The sequence below is a fragment of the Vigna umbellata genome, chromosome 1 (genome assembly GCF_029865625.1).
Source record: "Vigna umbellata cultivar VRB3 chromosome 1, Vumbellata_1.0, whole genome shotgun sequence".
Classification (NCBI taxonomy): Eukaryota; Viridiplantae; Streptophyta; class Magnoliopsida; order Fabales; family Fabaceae; genus Vigna; species Vigna umbellata.
Window position 1 is genome coordinate 62155393 of NC_142165.1, and position 12689 is coordinate 62168081.

A 12689-nucleotide genomic window follows, 5' to 3' on the forward strand; every position below is an offset into this window, starting at 1 on the left:
TCAATTAATGAAATTTAAATAATATAATTTTAATAATTATTGAACCAAAATGAATTAATCGAAAAAATTAAAAAACAATTTTTTAATTAAAAACGTAAATAATACTATCAAATATATTTATTTCATTATATTTAAAAAACATTATTAATTATATATTTCATATTAATTAGACTATATTTAAAAACATAATTAATTAATTAAAAATTGATTTATATTAATTAAAAAATGAATAAAGTAAAATTGTGGGTTACACGACTTTTACACATGAAGTCGTCTACCCCATAATTTCATTTTTTTCTTTTTTAATTAATATAAATTATTTTTAATAAAAAAATTACTATTAATTAATTTCTTTTGGTTTTAAAATTTACTTTAATATAATGAATTAAATAAAAATAATTTTAATAAAATAAAATCAATTTATGAAATTTAAATAACATAATTTTAATAATTATCGTCTAAAATTATTTAATTGACAAAATAGGAAAACAAATTTAATGTTTTAATGTAAATCATTTTTAATGAAATCAAATTATTAATAATTATTTATTTATGTTATAAAATTTACGTTATTATAAAAAAAATGAAATAAATTTAATTTCATTGAAATAAAATTAAGGCTTAATTACCTACTTAGTCCCCATGTTAGGAGGTAATTTTCTGTTTAGTACCCGGTTTTAAAAATGTAGGCATTTGGTACCTATGTTTTGAAATTTGTATCAATTCAATCCTATCCAGTTAACGGCGTTATATGAAATGACAATACTTATGGTTTGACATTATTCATTTACCATGTCTACATGACTATTTTTGTTTTTGGTTGTACAAATAAATGCAATGTCATGTGCAAATTGTGTAGAGATTCTCTGCTTGGTAATGCAATGTCATGTGCAAAATGGTGCAAAAATTCTCTACTTGGTTTGGAGGCTGCACATTTGATTTGCTTTTCAATGGCACAATAATGCTTTGGAATCATTGAAGGGGACAAAGTGAAATGCTTTAGAATAAATAGATGCAAAGCCAAGGCATGGAGTGCAAAGTGAATACTCTTTATGCATAATCCTATCGCCATATTCAAGCTTCCAACAAAACGTCCCACCCACATCATGCTATCATCAAGTTGAAAGCTTTTACGCCTATTTTCCACTAACAACATCGTTTAGTGGAGGTCCTTCACTATTTAGTGGAGGTCCTTCACTATTTAGTGGAGGTCCTTCACTATTTAGTGCAGGTCCTTCATCATTTACTGCATGTCCTTCCTTTGGTAGTGGGATCCGTCAACATTTAGTGCGAGTCCTTCACATATGTTTGGAACATCAACAATGACTCTATCATCTGCATACTAAGAACATTTTTCATCACAAAACTTTTATTGACCGACCATGGATTTTCAACCGCCACATCTTTCATAGTTGATTGAAACTGAACACAACGATGAAGACACATAGACTCCCACACCACAACAGCAAAGACAAGGGCAATGACAAAGAAGACAACCAACTTGTGGTACTAGTGGACATAAATAAAAACTCTATGTATATAAACCAATTGTATGAAATTATTACTTTTGTATAATCAATAAAATATATGTTAATTAAAGTAGTTGTCATTAAAGCTGCTTTCAATCAATCACTAGTACAGGCAGGTGAAACGACAACGGTTGTTTTTCGTTATAGGCACCAGTTCTCGAACCGAGGCATATGCAGGTGAGGCAAAAGGTGTACTACTTTTGGCCTCGGGCTTGAACCGAGGCATAAACGAAGGCGATTTGACATCGGTTTAACCACAACCGAGGCAGTAAAATTTTTGGATTTTTTTCTTTTTTTCCGAAGGACTATATGCCTCGGGTTAGGGGAACCAAGGCCGTATGTTCCACCCTACTGCCTCTGTTGTAGCTTGAACCGAGGCAGTAGAGGTCTTTTTTCTTTTACACAGTACTTTCTGCCTCTGTTGTGGTCATAACCGAGATCATAAGTTGCTTTTCTACGTCGGTTTTGACATTAACCGAGACATATATCCTTGTTTTTTTTTTAAAATGAGGTCTGTTTCTGCAACATTCCCAACAACAGAAACAGACCTGCATATATATTTACAGCCAGAACAGTCGAGAATAATCCAGAAACGTATATTTTGAATGAAAATTATAATAAAACATAAATACATTCAATTGAATCATAAATCAACTTCTTATAAGCATAAATCAATCAAATTATAATCATAAATCAAGTTTGAAGCATAAATCAATGTAATGTACAAAGTTAAACTAATAATAATGTAGAAAAACATCAAACAACTTAGAAACATAAACTTAGAACTTACTATATCCTAATATCTAGTATATACTATTATATAAATGAATTACATATTTAGCCAATGCTTTCCTCACAAGTTGAAGTGACTTCTCTGGAATTGGAGCAATCCTATTGAATCTCTGCATAAAATACAATGATTTAACTTAGTGTATTTGAAATCTAAACTATAGGGAAAATAAAATTGAAACCTAAATAATACCGTTTCCCGTCCACTGGTGTAATGTGCACGAATAATGGTCATCATCCAAAACATGACGTAGTAACCACATTCATATGACCCCGTTTGTATATTACACTACAATATATCATCATAATTATAAAATGTTAAGTAACATCAATTGAATGGAACCAAATGTAACAAAGTATGGACTAAAATACCAAACCTTAAGGGCAACCCATGCAAGCTTTTTAGCTGTAGCAGTAGATCTCCCAGATAACATCATATGTGTTGCAAGGGAACTATTAAAAACAATTCCTTTAGCATACATTTATATAAAAAAAAAGTCGAAACATTGAGATTCTTACCAGTCTACTACATGTCTAAGAAGGCTGGGAGGAGACTTCTGCAATGAACAAAACCAGACAGCAGTGTTCTCCGGTATGGAGATCACAAGTAGCTGCCAATGACACCTGAAATTGGTAATAACTTATGAATCATATACCAAAATTAATAAATGAATGTGTTGAAGTTAACAAACTTCACTTACCCATGTATATAAGGGAGAAAATATATCTCCTTCCCCATTCCAAAGCAGGTGGTGATGTATGTCTGGATATCATCAAATTTATTTCTTTCATGAGTCATAGAGGGGTCAATGAACCCATATACATCGTTGAACCCCTTCTTGTTACTAACATCAAACATATACCTAAAATGAAGAAATAATCTGATATAAGTAAGTTGATAAAACAGAATTATATAAAAAAGTTTTCATAAACTTACATCATCCACAGCTGAATGAGTGTAATATTAATTTCTTCTCTACCCGACGCAAGCTCCCTAACATCTTGATGATGCAAGTACAATGGGATCTGAGCTTCTCTTCCAAATGTAGTAGAATCCCAGTGTACATTCATCGGCACATCTGAAATGATTTTAGCAAGCTCGTCTAACGCACCAAGAGGGTCATCCTCAGATAAATGAGTCTTCTTCGGTGGAGGACTTCCCTCTTTACCTATCTGCTGTTAAATGCAAAAATGGTTATGTTATAACGTCAATTAGAAGTAAATATTAAAATTGAGAAGTATATAGTACGAGTGTTTACCGGGGGGTTAGATACATCACCAACCAAATGTCTAGGCCAGGCGACAAAGGACTTAAATGCTTCTTCCACAATGAAGAACTCATCTGTAGGCACAGGAAGAACGGCATCCGCTATGACAACTTCATCCACCGTGACCTTGAACTCATCTTCTGAAAGTTGTACACCATGTACTACAGTGGATGTCTCATAAACTGTACCACGAGCCACTAGCACGGTCCCAGTATCAGAAAGAATATATAACTGCAATGGACGAGTTTCATCCATGTCGTCCCCTGGGCACCGGCAGCTGAACAACTTCCTTTACTGCTTCTACCTGTCAAATTAAATGTTAGGTTATGCAAAAAGTAAATTAGTTACTAAAAATAAATAAGTTTACCTGTAGGCGGCACAACATGTTCCGCTATAGGAGATGGCGGAGGAAGATTGCCATAATCCTCATAATGCTGCTGGAACTGGCGCGAAACCATTTCAGCAACTTCATCATACAACTCTGCCCGAACCTTCTTTGTGATCTCCTGCGTAATCTCTTTTCTTATTTCCTCCCTCGTCTTTTTGTATGAATATGGACGCGAGGAAGACCCAAAAAATTGTCGTATGCCTATGCCAGTCCCAGCACCACGCACCCGTCCTAGGTGCTCAGGTCGTCCAATAGCTGTGACAAGAATATCTTGACGACCTTCTTGTGTGAATTGACCTTAGGAGCTCTGCTCAACAAAGGAGTCCTGTCACATAACAAAAGTTCAAAATCATTAGAAAAATCTATGTAATATATGTAACAAAATTAATGTAAAAATATAAGAAATGACATCTTACAATTTTTTCAGATATTTCTCTGGCAGACTCGAAAGTGTAGGAGCCCGATGGTCTTATACGGGCTAACTTCCACTTCTCGTGCCGAGATGGTGGTGAAGGAGGAGGAGGGGGGTCACCACCCTCAGAAAGTGGAAGTCTGCTATCTGACCTCTGCTTCATTATTTTTTCTTCAAGCTTCCTATATCCACCACGAGACAGTAGGTGTGGATTTTTATTCTGAGCGCTTATTCCCTATGCTTTTGACCTTTTTTCCTGTGACAATATGAAACAATTGTCATAGTAGAGAATTATGAATGATGAATTGAATGATTTTACTGTACTTACCTGCCACGCCTCGGATGAACGAAGCTCTACAAACTGACGCCATGTTTCTTCGTCAATTGTTGAATATTTGAAACATGGATTTGCATTACTTTTTGGTCCAAATATATATCTAGACGTCAATTTTGTCTTAAACCCTCGAAATCTTTCTGCAATTGCAGATAAACAGTTATTCCTTAAGCTCTCGACGTTTGGCATATCAAATGTTATCTGCAACAAAGAAAGTAATAACCTTATATCAATACAAATTTATCAATATAATGAATATAGAAGATGGAGCAATATTGCTTAACTTACCAATAGATCTTGCCAAATAAGATTCCGATCAGCCTCAGAAACATGGTCAAAGGATGGAGTAAGTATAAAGATACGATCACGTGCCAATACTCCAAGGTAAGACCTAAATACATCTGCATTTGGGCCAGATGCAACTCCAGTGACCACGTCAATAATGACAGGTGTCCTCTCACCTGCATTTCTTCTGAGTATAAGCTATTGTAACCTCGTTGCTTCTCTCGTCCGTCTAGAAGTGGTGGAGACTTCATCGCCTGACGAATGAGGTGACTCAGCCATATATCTGTCACAATAAATAAGATGAAAGATAAATAAAACACTTATAAAATAACATATATTATTTAACAAACGCCATAAATATTTACACAAACATGAAATTCATACATAATCATATGGATTGGTCATATATATATTCCCTCATTGTGATCTTCTCGTATTGCTTGTATATCATCAATTAGAGGGTTGTCATCCAAATTTATTGTCGTTTTAAATGGATGGTTGTCAGCGATATGAAGATTACTTAGATTCTCTTATCTCTATCTTCAATTTGCCTTTTTCCTTGGAGAGCAACATACCAATGGTCAGACGCAGGATCTTTGACATAAAAAACCTGACTTGCTTGATATGCCATGATGAACGGTTCGTCTCCATAACCAACCTTTCGAAAATCAACAAGTGTCATACCAGATTCATCTATTTTGACACCACTCTTATTGTCTACCCACTTACATTTGAAGAGTGCAACGGAAAACTTAGTGTAATCAACTTCCCATATCTCTTCAATTCTACCATAATATCTCATGGATCCAACTACAGGATGTTGATCTTTGGATGTGGAAAATTGTAGCGACTTAGCTTCTAGACTGACGCCACTATTTTGTACTGTGCTTTTATCATCCAAAGTCTTTGTATAGAATGTGCAATTATTAATTTCGTAGCCTGTACAACATACAACATCAAACTTCAAGCCATTTTCTAACCACAACAAAGTCTCTGAGGACCGTGATTCTTTCAAAACTTCAGATTTGAACCAGGACAAGAATGTTCTGTTATGCTCCATCAACTGCCATTTCTCTGATTGTCGTGGATAGTTGTCCTTTACAATGGCTTTGTGTGCTTCCAAAAATGGGATCACTTCATCTGTGTTGTTTAATATGTACAGATGTGCTTGTATCAATTCTTCACGACTTTTCGTCACCACATTCACACCTCGGATGCTTTTACTTGTAGAATATTTATTCAACCATGATGTCCGAGGGACTCCTATCGGATTTGCTTTAGTCATATACTCAGAGCAAAACTCAATACTTTCTTCAGCAATATATCTTTCAATCATTGAACCTTCTGGACGATATTGATTTTTGACGTACCCTTTCAAAATCTTCATATAACGCTCAATAGGGTACATCCATCTTAAGTATACTGGTCCACACAACTTTATTTCTTTGACCAAATGAACAAGTAAATGCACCATGATGTCAAAAAAGGATGGAGGGAAAAACATTTCTAGCTGATACAAGATGATGATAATTTCGCTTTGAAGTTCATCTAACTTTGTAGGATCGATGACTTTACTACAAATTGACGAGAAAAATGAGCACAATCGAGTTATGGTCTGCCTAACTTTTTTGGGTAAAATTCCACGAATTGCCACTGGTAACAATTGTTGCATTAAGACGTGACAATCGTGAGACTTCAGTCTAACAAGCTTTAAGTCCTGCATTGACACTAAGCTATTGATATTTGAAGAGTATCTTTCTGGTACCTTGATACTCTTTAAACAAAGACAAAGACTTATCTTCTCTTGTTTGGACGTTGTGTAACATGCAGGGGGTAAATAAGTACGTTTACCAATCTCTCTTGGTGCCAACTCTTCTCGGATCTTCATGTCAACCAAATCCAAACGCGCATTCACTCCATCTTTTGTTTTTCCCCGGATTTTAGTAGTGTACCAATCAAGCTATCACAAACATTTTTCTCAACATGCATGACATCTATGCAATGTCTAACATCTAACTTTGACCAATATGGAAGATCAAAGAATATTGATTTCTTCTTCCAAGGGGTCGTTACAGAAGACTTCTTCGACGTTTTCCCAAATATATGATGTACTCTATTAACTTTCTCAGCAACTTCAAGTCCAGTAAGTGGAATTGGTGCATTGTCTTTCTCTTGTTCTCCATTGAATGCTTTCTTTAACCTTCGATATGGATGATTAGATTGTAAAAATCGCCGATGACGCATATATACTGTCTTCCTTCCGTGTTTTAATTGTTGAGCTGCAGTGTTTTTTTCACATATAGGACATGCTTTATGACCCTTCACACTGTACCCCGATAAATTATCGTAAGCTGGGAAGTCATTAATGGTGCAAAATAACATGACATGCATCATGAAAGTTTCTGAAGCAAATGCATCAAATATTTCAACCCCATCAACCCACAACAACTTCAAGTCTTCAACTAGTGGCCTTAGATAAACATCGATGTCATTTCCAGGCTGCTTTGGACCAGAAATCAACATTGACAACATCATGTACTTTCTTTTCATGCACAATCCAGGAGATAAGTTGTAAATTATCAGTATAACGGGCCAACAACTGTGATTGGTACTTAAATTACCAAATGGATTCATTCCATCAGTAGCTAAGCCAAACCTAAGATTTCTACATTCTTCACCAAATTGGGGGAATTCTTGATCAATAATTTTCCATTGCGTTGAATCAGCTGGATGACGAAGCAGCCCATCAGTTGTTCTCTCATCTGCATGCCATCTTAGGTTTTTAGCGTCTTTGGAATTCGCGAACAAACGCTTAAGTCTGACAACTAGTGGAAGGTACCAAACTACTTCCATTGAAGAACCATTATTTTCTGTGTGACCACCATCTTCACCTTTGTTTTTTGACTTGTATCGTGATAACCCACATTTTGGACACTTTATCAAAACTTCATTCTCATTCCTATATAATATGCAATCATTCGGACATGCATGTATCCGTTTATATTCCATACCCATCGGACAAAGAATTTTTTTTGCATCATAATTACGATTGGGTAACGTATTTCCATCTGGCAGCATTTCATTCAACAACGACAACAATTCTGTAAAACTCTTCTCACTCCATCCATTGCTCGCCTTTAAATTCATGAGCCTTAACACCGCTGACAACTGTGTGAACTTAGTTGAACCCGCATACAAAGGAGTCTCCGCATCAGTGGACATCGTTTCATACACACGCGCTTGGGCAAAAGCTTCTGCGCCAACATCGTGGATCATGTCCTCTAAGTTGTCTTCTTCTGCTTGATCTTCCATATCCATTGTGGAATCATAAACATTTTCAGTTGTAGAGACAGTTGGAAAGTCTGTTAATTCGCCGTGCCATATCCATGTTGTATAACTTCGTATGAAACCATCACAGATAAGATGTTCCCTAATATCAGTTGCGTTCAACTTCCTCCCATTCAAACAGTTCACACAGGGACATCTGAACTTGACTTCATCATCACCACTTATACTCGCATTACGTTGCGCAAACTCTATAAATTCTTCTACCCCTCTCTCGTACTCAGTGCTGATGCGTGGTAAATTAATCCACCCTTTATCCGTACGCATGTTTACTGAAATTGCTTACACAATTTCAATAATCTTGAATGATCACTTTGATCGTGTTTGTATTCAAGGTGTGACCCTATCCCATTCAAGAAGATTCACTTGTTTTAGTTTATTAAACATATCAATTTTAAACACATATCTTAAATTTCACGAAATTTTGCCAGCATTTTGCATTGGTCTTCAGGTTACACGAAATGAAAGTGATTATAAATCACAATCAAATATGCACCCGAAGATCAATGCAAAACACAACGACAAACTTTCGTGAAATTTAAGAAATGTATATTAAAATTCATATGTTATAATAAACTATGAAAAACTTATTACTCTTCTTAAACTGTCCAACCGGACAATTCAAGATTCAATACTATAAATTATTATTACCATCTCCTCTATTTTCATTTATAAAAAGTACGTTTGTTAAAAAAATATGGAGATAGTAAATAATTTTTGTACTGAATCTTAAACGGGAAACTAAGGCTAATTCACAACAACAATATATATTCAAGCAAACAAATAATTACATACACAACATGTAATATATTCAACCAAAAAATATATTCAACCAAGAGTAAATAATGTCATTTCAATTAACTTTAGGGTTTAGATACTTGAGTTTATTTCACTTGTTTACAACATGTTTCTCAAACCTTATTTGAATATTGTTTAAATTAACGTATCTCCCTTCCTTCCATCTAAAACCCAACAAGTCTTTTTTTTAAAATTTCTTTCTTGTTATTTATTCTAAACTAAACTTACCAAACCTTAACTCTATCTTTTTTGTCTACTTTTCCTTATTTTTATCTACACCAAATGCGTTCAATTGGTCTCAAAATCTATCAATCTTGTTATTTTTTTATGTCTTATATTTTGTTAATTACCTTGAGTTACACTCTTTGAATCAATTCCTTAAAAAATAATCAGCCTTCAAAATCAGTTATTGAAAGGGGACAAAGGGACACAATGCAGTGCACTTCCATTCTCCCTTTACTTCTTTAACTAACTTTTCCACTCTTTGAATCCCTATGTTCTAAAAGACTTATTCTTCTTTTCAATTTCAAAAATAAATAAGTGTTAGGCTTAGAACCAATTAATCATCCCAAATTTCCAACCTTCAAAGTTTGTTGAAACTCAGCTTTTATTTATCTAAACTAAACAATCTACAATTCAACGTGCCAATCACTACACTGTACATTTCTAAATTAACTTGGAATAGTGTGTAACACACTACTTATCCTAACAATCCAACTCCCAAACAGCCAATACACTGCCAACAACAAACTGCCAATACATACAACCAATACATACACTGCCAACAAAATTAAAAAAATCAAAACAACCAATACATACAATTTGTTTCTCCTCCAGAAACAACAATTATTATCAACAAGAAACAACAACTATTATCAGCAAAAACACAATGAACCAACCTCAATGCAGACAGGAAGAATGAAACAGTATTGGAGGCAGTACCGGCGGAGGCAGCAGTGGCGGAGGAAGCACCGACAGGTGAGACCAGTGGCAGCAGCAGTGGCGGAGACCGGCGAGGCACCAATGGCAGCAGCAGTGGCGGGGACCGGCAAGGCACCAATGGCAGCAGTAGTGGCGGAGACCAGCAAGGCACCAATGGCAGCAGCAGTGGCGGAGACCGGCGAGGCACCGATGGCGTGACGGCGAAGGGAGGACCCAAGCGAGAGAACTGGAAGCAAAGCGGTGGCACGGCGAGGTTCTGCGACGACAACAGAAATGAAGAACAACGTATACAAGGAAGAAGAAGCTGTCTGTTGAGGTTTATGAACTTGAGCTACTACCTCTGTTACTCAAACACGCGAGGTAATATACCAATACAACATCGGTTGATAGCATAAACGGTGTAGAACGTGTCACTAATAAACCTCGGTTCAGAGATAAACCGATGCCCTAGGTCTGGCGTAGCAATCAAGTGGCAGTTGGAGCAGGCGTAGCAGCGCGTAGCAGCAGTTAGAGTAGGTGTAGCAGTTGTTTCGGCCTTGGTTCCCCTGAAGCCCGAAGCAATAGAAGTTGGTTTAGGCACCGGTTGCCTACCAAACCGAGGCAATAGGGAGGGGTTCAGACTTTTTAGTGACCAGCAGAGGTGTATAGGCTTCGGTCTCATTCCAAATGAAGTAATAGGGAGGGGTTTAGGCACCGGTTTCGTAGCAAACCGAGGCAGTAGGTACGTGTCAGACTTCTCAAGTCCTTTTTCAGACTTTTCAGACAGCGTAGCAGAGCTGGTTTAGGCACCAGTTGCCTACCAAACCGAGGCAGTAGGGAGGGGTTCAGACTTTTTAGTAACCAGCAGAGGTGTATAGACTTCGGTCTCATTCCAAACGAAGCAATAGGGAGGGGTTTAGGCACCGGTTTGGTAGCAAACTGAGGCAGTAGGTATGTGTCAGACTTCTCAGGTCCTTTTTCAGACTTTTCAGACAGCGCAGCAGAGGTGTATAGGCACCGGTTTTGTGTTAACCGAAGCAATATGGCTTTTGGACCTCGGGTTGGATGGGGACCGAGGTATATAACCTTGTACGCTTCAGTTTCTCAATAACCGAAGCGTATATGGGGAGTCAGAATCCGCTTTTTTTACTAGTGAATGCACCTCACACATTTGCACTATAAATACCACCCCACATGTCATATATGTTCACAAGCTCAAAACACCACTTGTTTGTTCTCCTTATGTCCTCTCAACCTCATTTCCTTCCTTTGTGAAGTCATTCCACATACATCTTCCCCAACACAAGATGAACCACTTTGATAATGAACTCATTGGCATCACCGCCATTGAGGACCTATCTAATTCCTACGTTTGCTTCCTTATTTCAAGATGGGGAAATTAAAAATGGTGACGATGGGGTGAAATTTGTGTGTCACCATCCAAAATTTTTTCATCTTCCATACGATTGCACGTTTAGACTCCTTAAGCAAAAAGTTTTCACAACTTATGACAGACCAACTAACATAGCCATCAACAAGTTGTCTTTTCGGCTATCCATAATTAATAGTGATTAAACAATTACAATTGAAGTTGTTCAAATATAATCATATGAAGATGCGTTACAAATGATTATATGTAAGTCTCACTTCCTCATTAACACAGTTATAGAATTGTATGTTATGTGGTTAAGATCTAGAAAAGAAATCATGGGTCTTATGAATCCAACCAATGTATCATCTTCGAGTACCACATGCACAACTCACATTCCAAAATCATCAACAATAATCTATTTCAGAGATCCTCTAAAAGGTGCAGAATAACAGAAAGTCAGTGTGGCTACGAGATCGAGTTCCGATCAGATAACCTAGTTAACATCTCAATCAAACACAATTGTACATTCAATGAACTCCTCCAAAAAATCAGTGAAATTGTTGAGTGTAGTGACCGAAAAATAGTCACTCATATTGATTATCGTCGTCCAGTAAAGGTACGTAACAACCACCTCATTCATGATACAACTGAAATTAAATGTGCTAATGATATTGCACAAATTATCAATCGAAAAAAATACAAAGTATTGATCGATCTTTATTACGTCCACACACTTGGAAAAATATTGAACTTTTTGTACAAACAAAAGATATTCATCCTCCAACTTTGGTTGAACACTACGAGGATATCAAATCATGGAGTTACATAGACAAACAAGGAAAAATAAGAAATAGATGGATATTTTAATTTTGTACTCATTTGTAATGTTCCATACTAATCGTGTTTAAGACTTATGTAATTGTTATAATGTTACTTTTTCATCTTATGTTTAATTCTTATGTTTTAAATAAATGAAAATTGTTATAATTCTTATGTTTATTTCTTATGTTTAAATTGAAATTGTTATAATTACTAATTATATAGAAATTATCATTTTCACTATTTAATTTTACATCCGAATTATAAAAATTACAAATTATAAAAAAAATTAGATAAATAATTTATATCAATTTAAATGCAAATTATCAAAATACAAATATTTATATAAAAAATAACATTTCTATTATTGATTATACACAAAATAAAATTGATATAAATAAATTATATTTTAGAATAATTAAATTTATA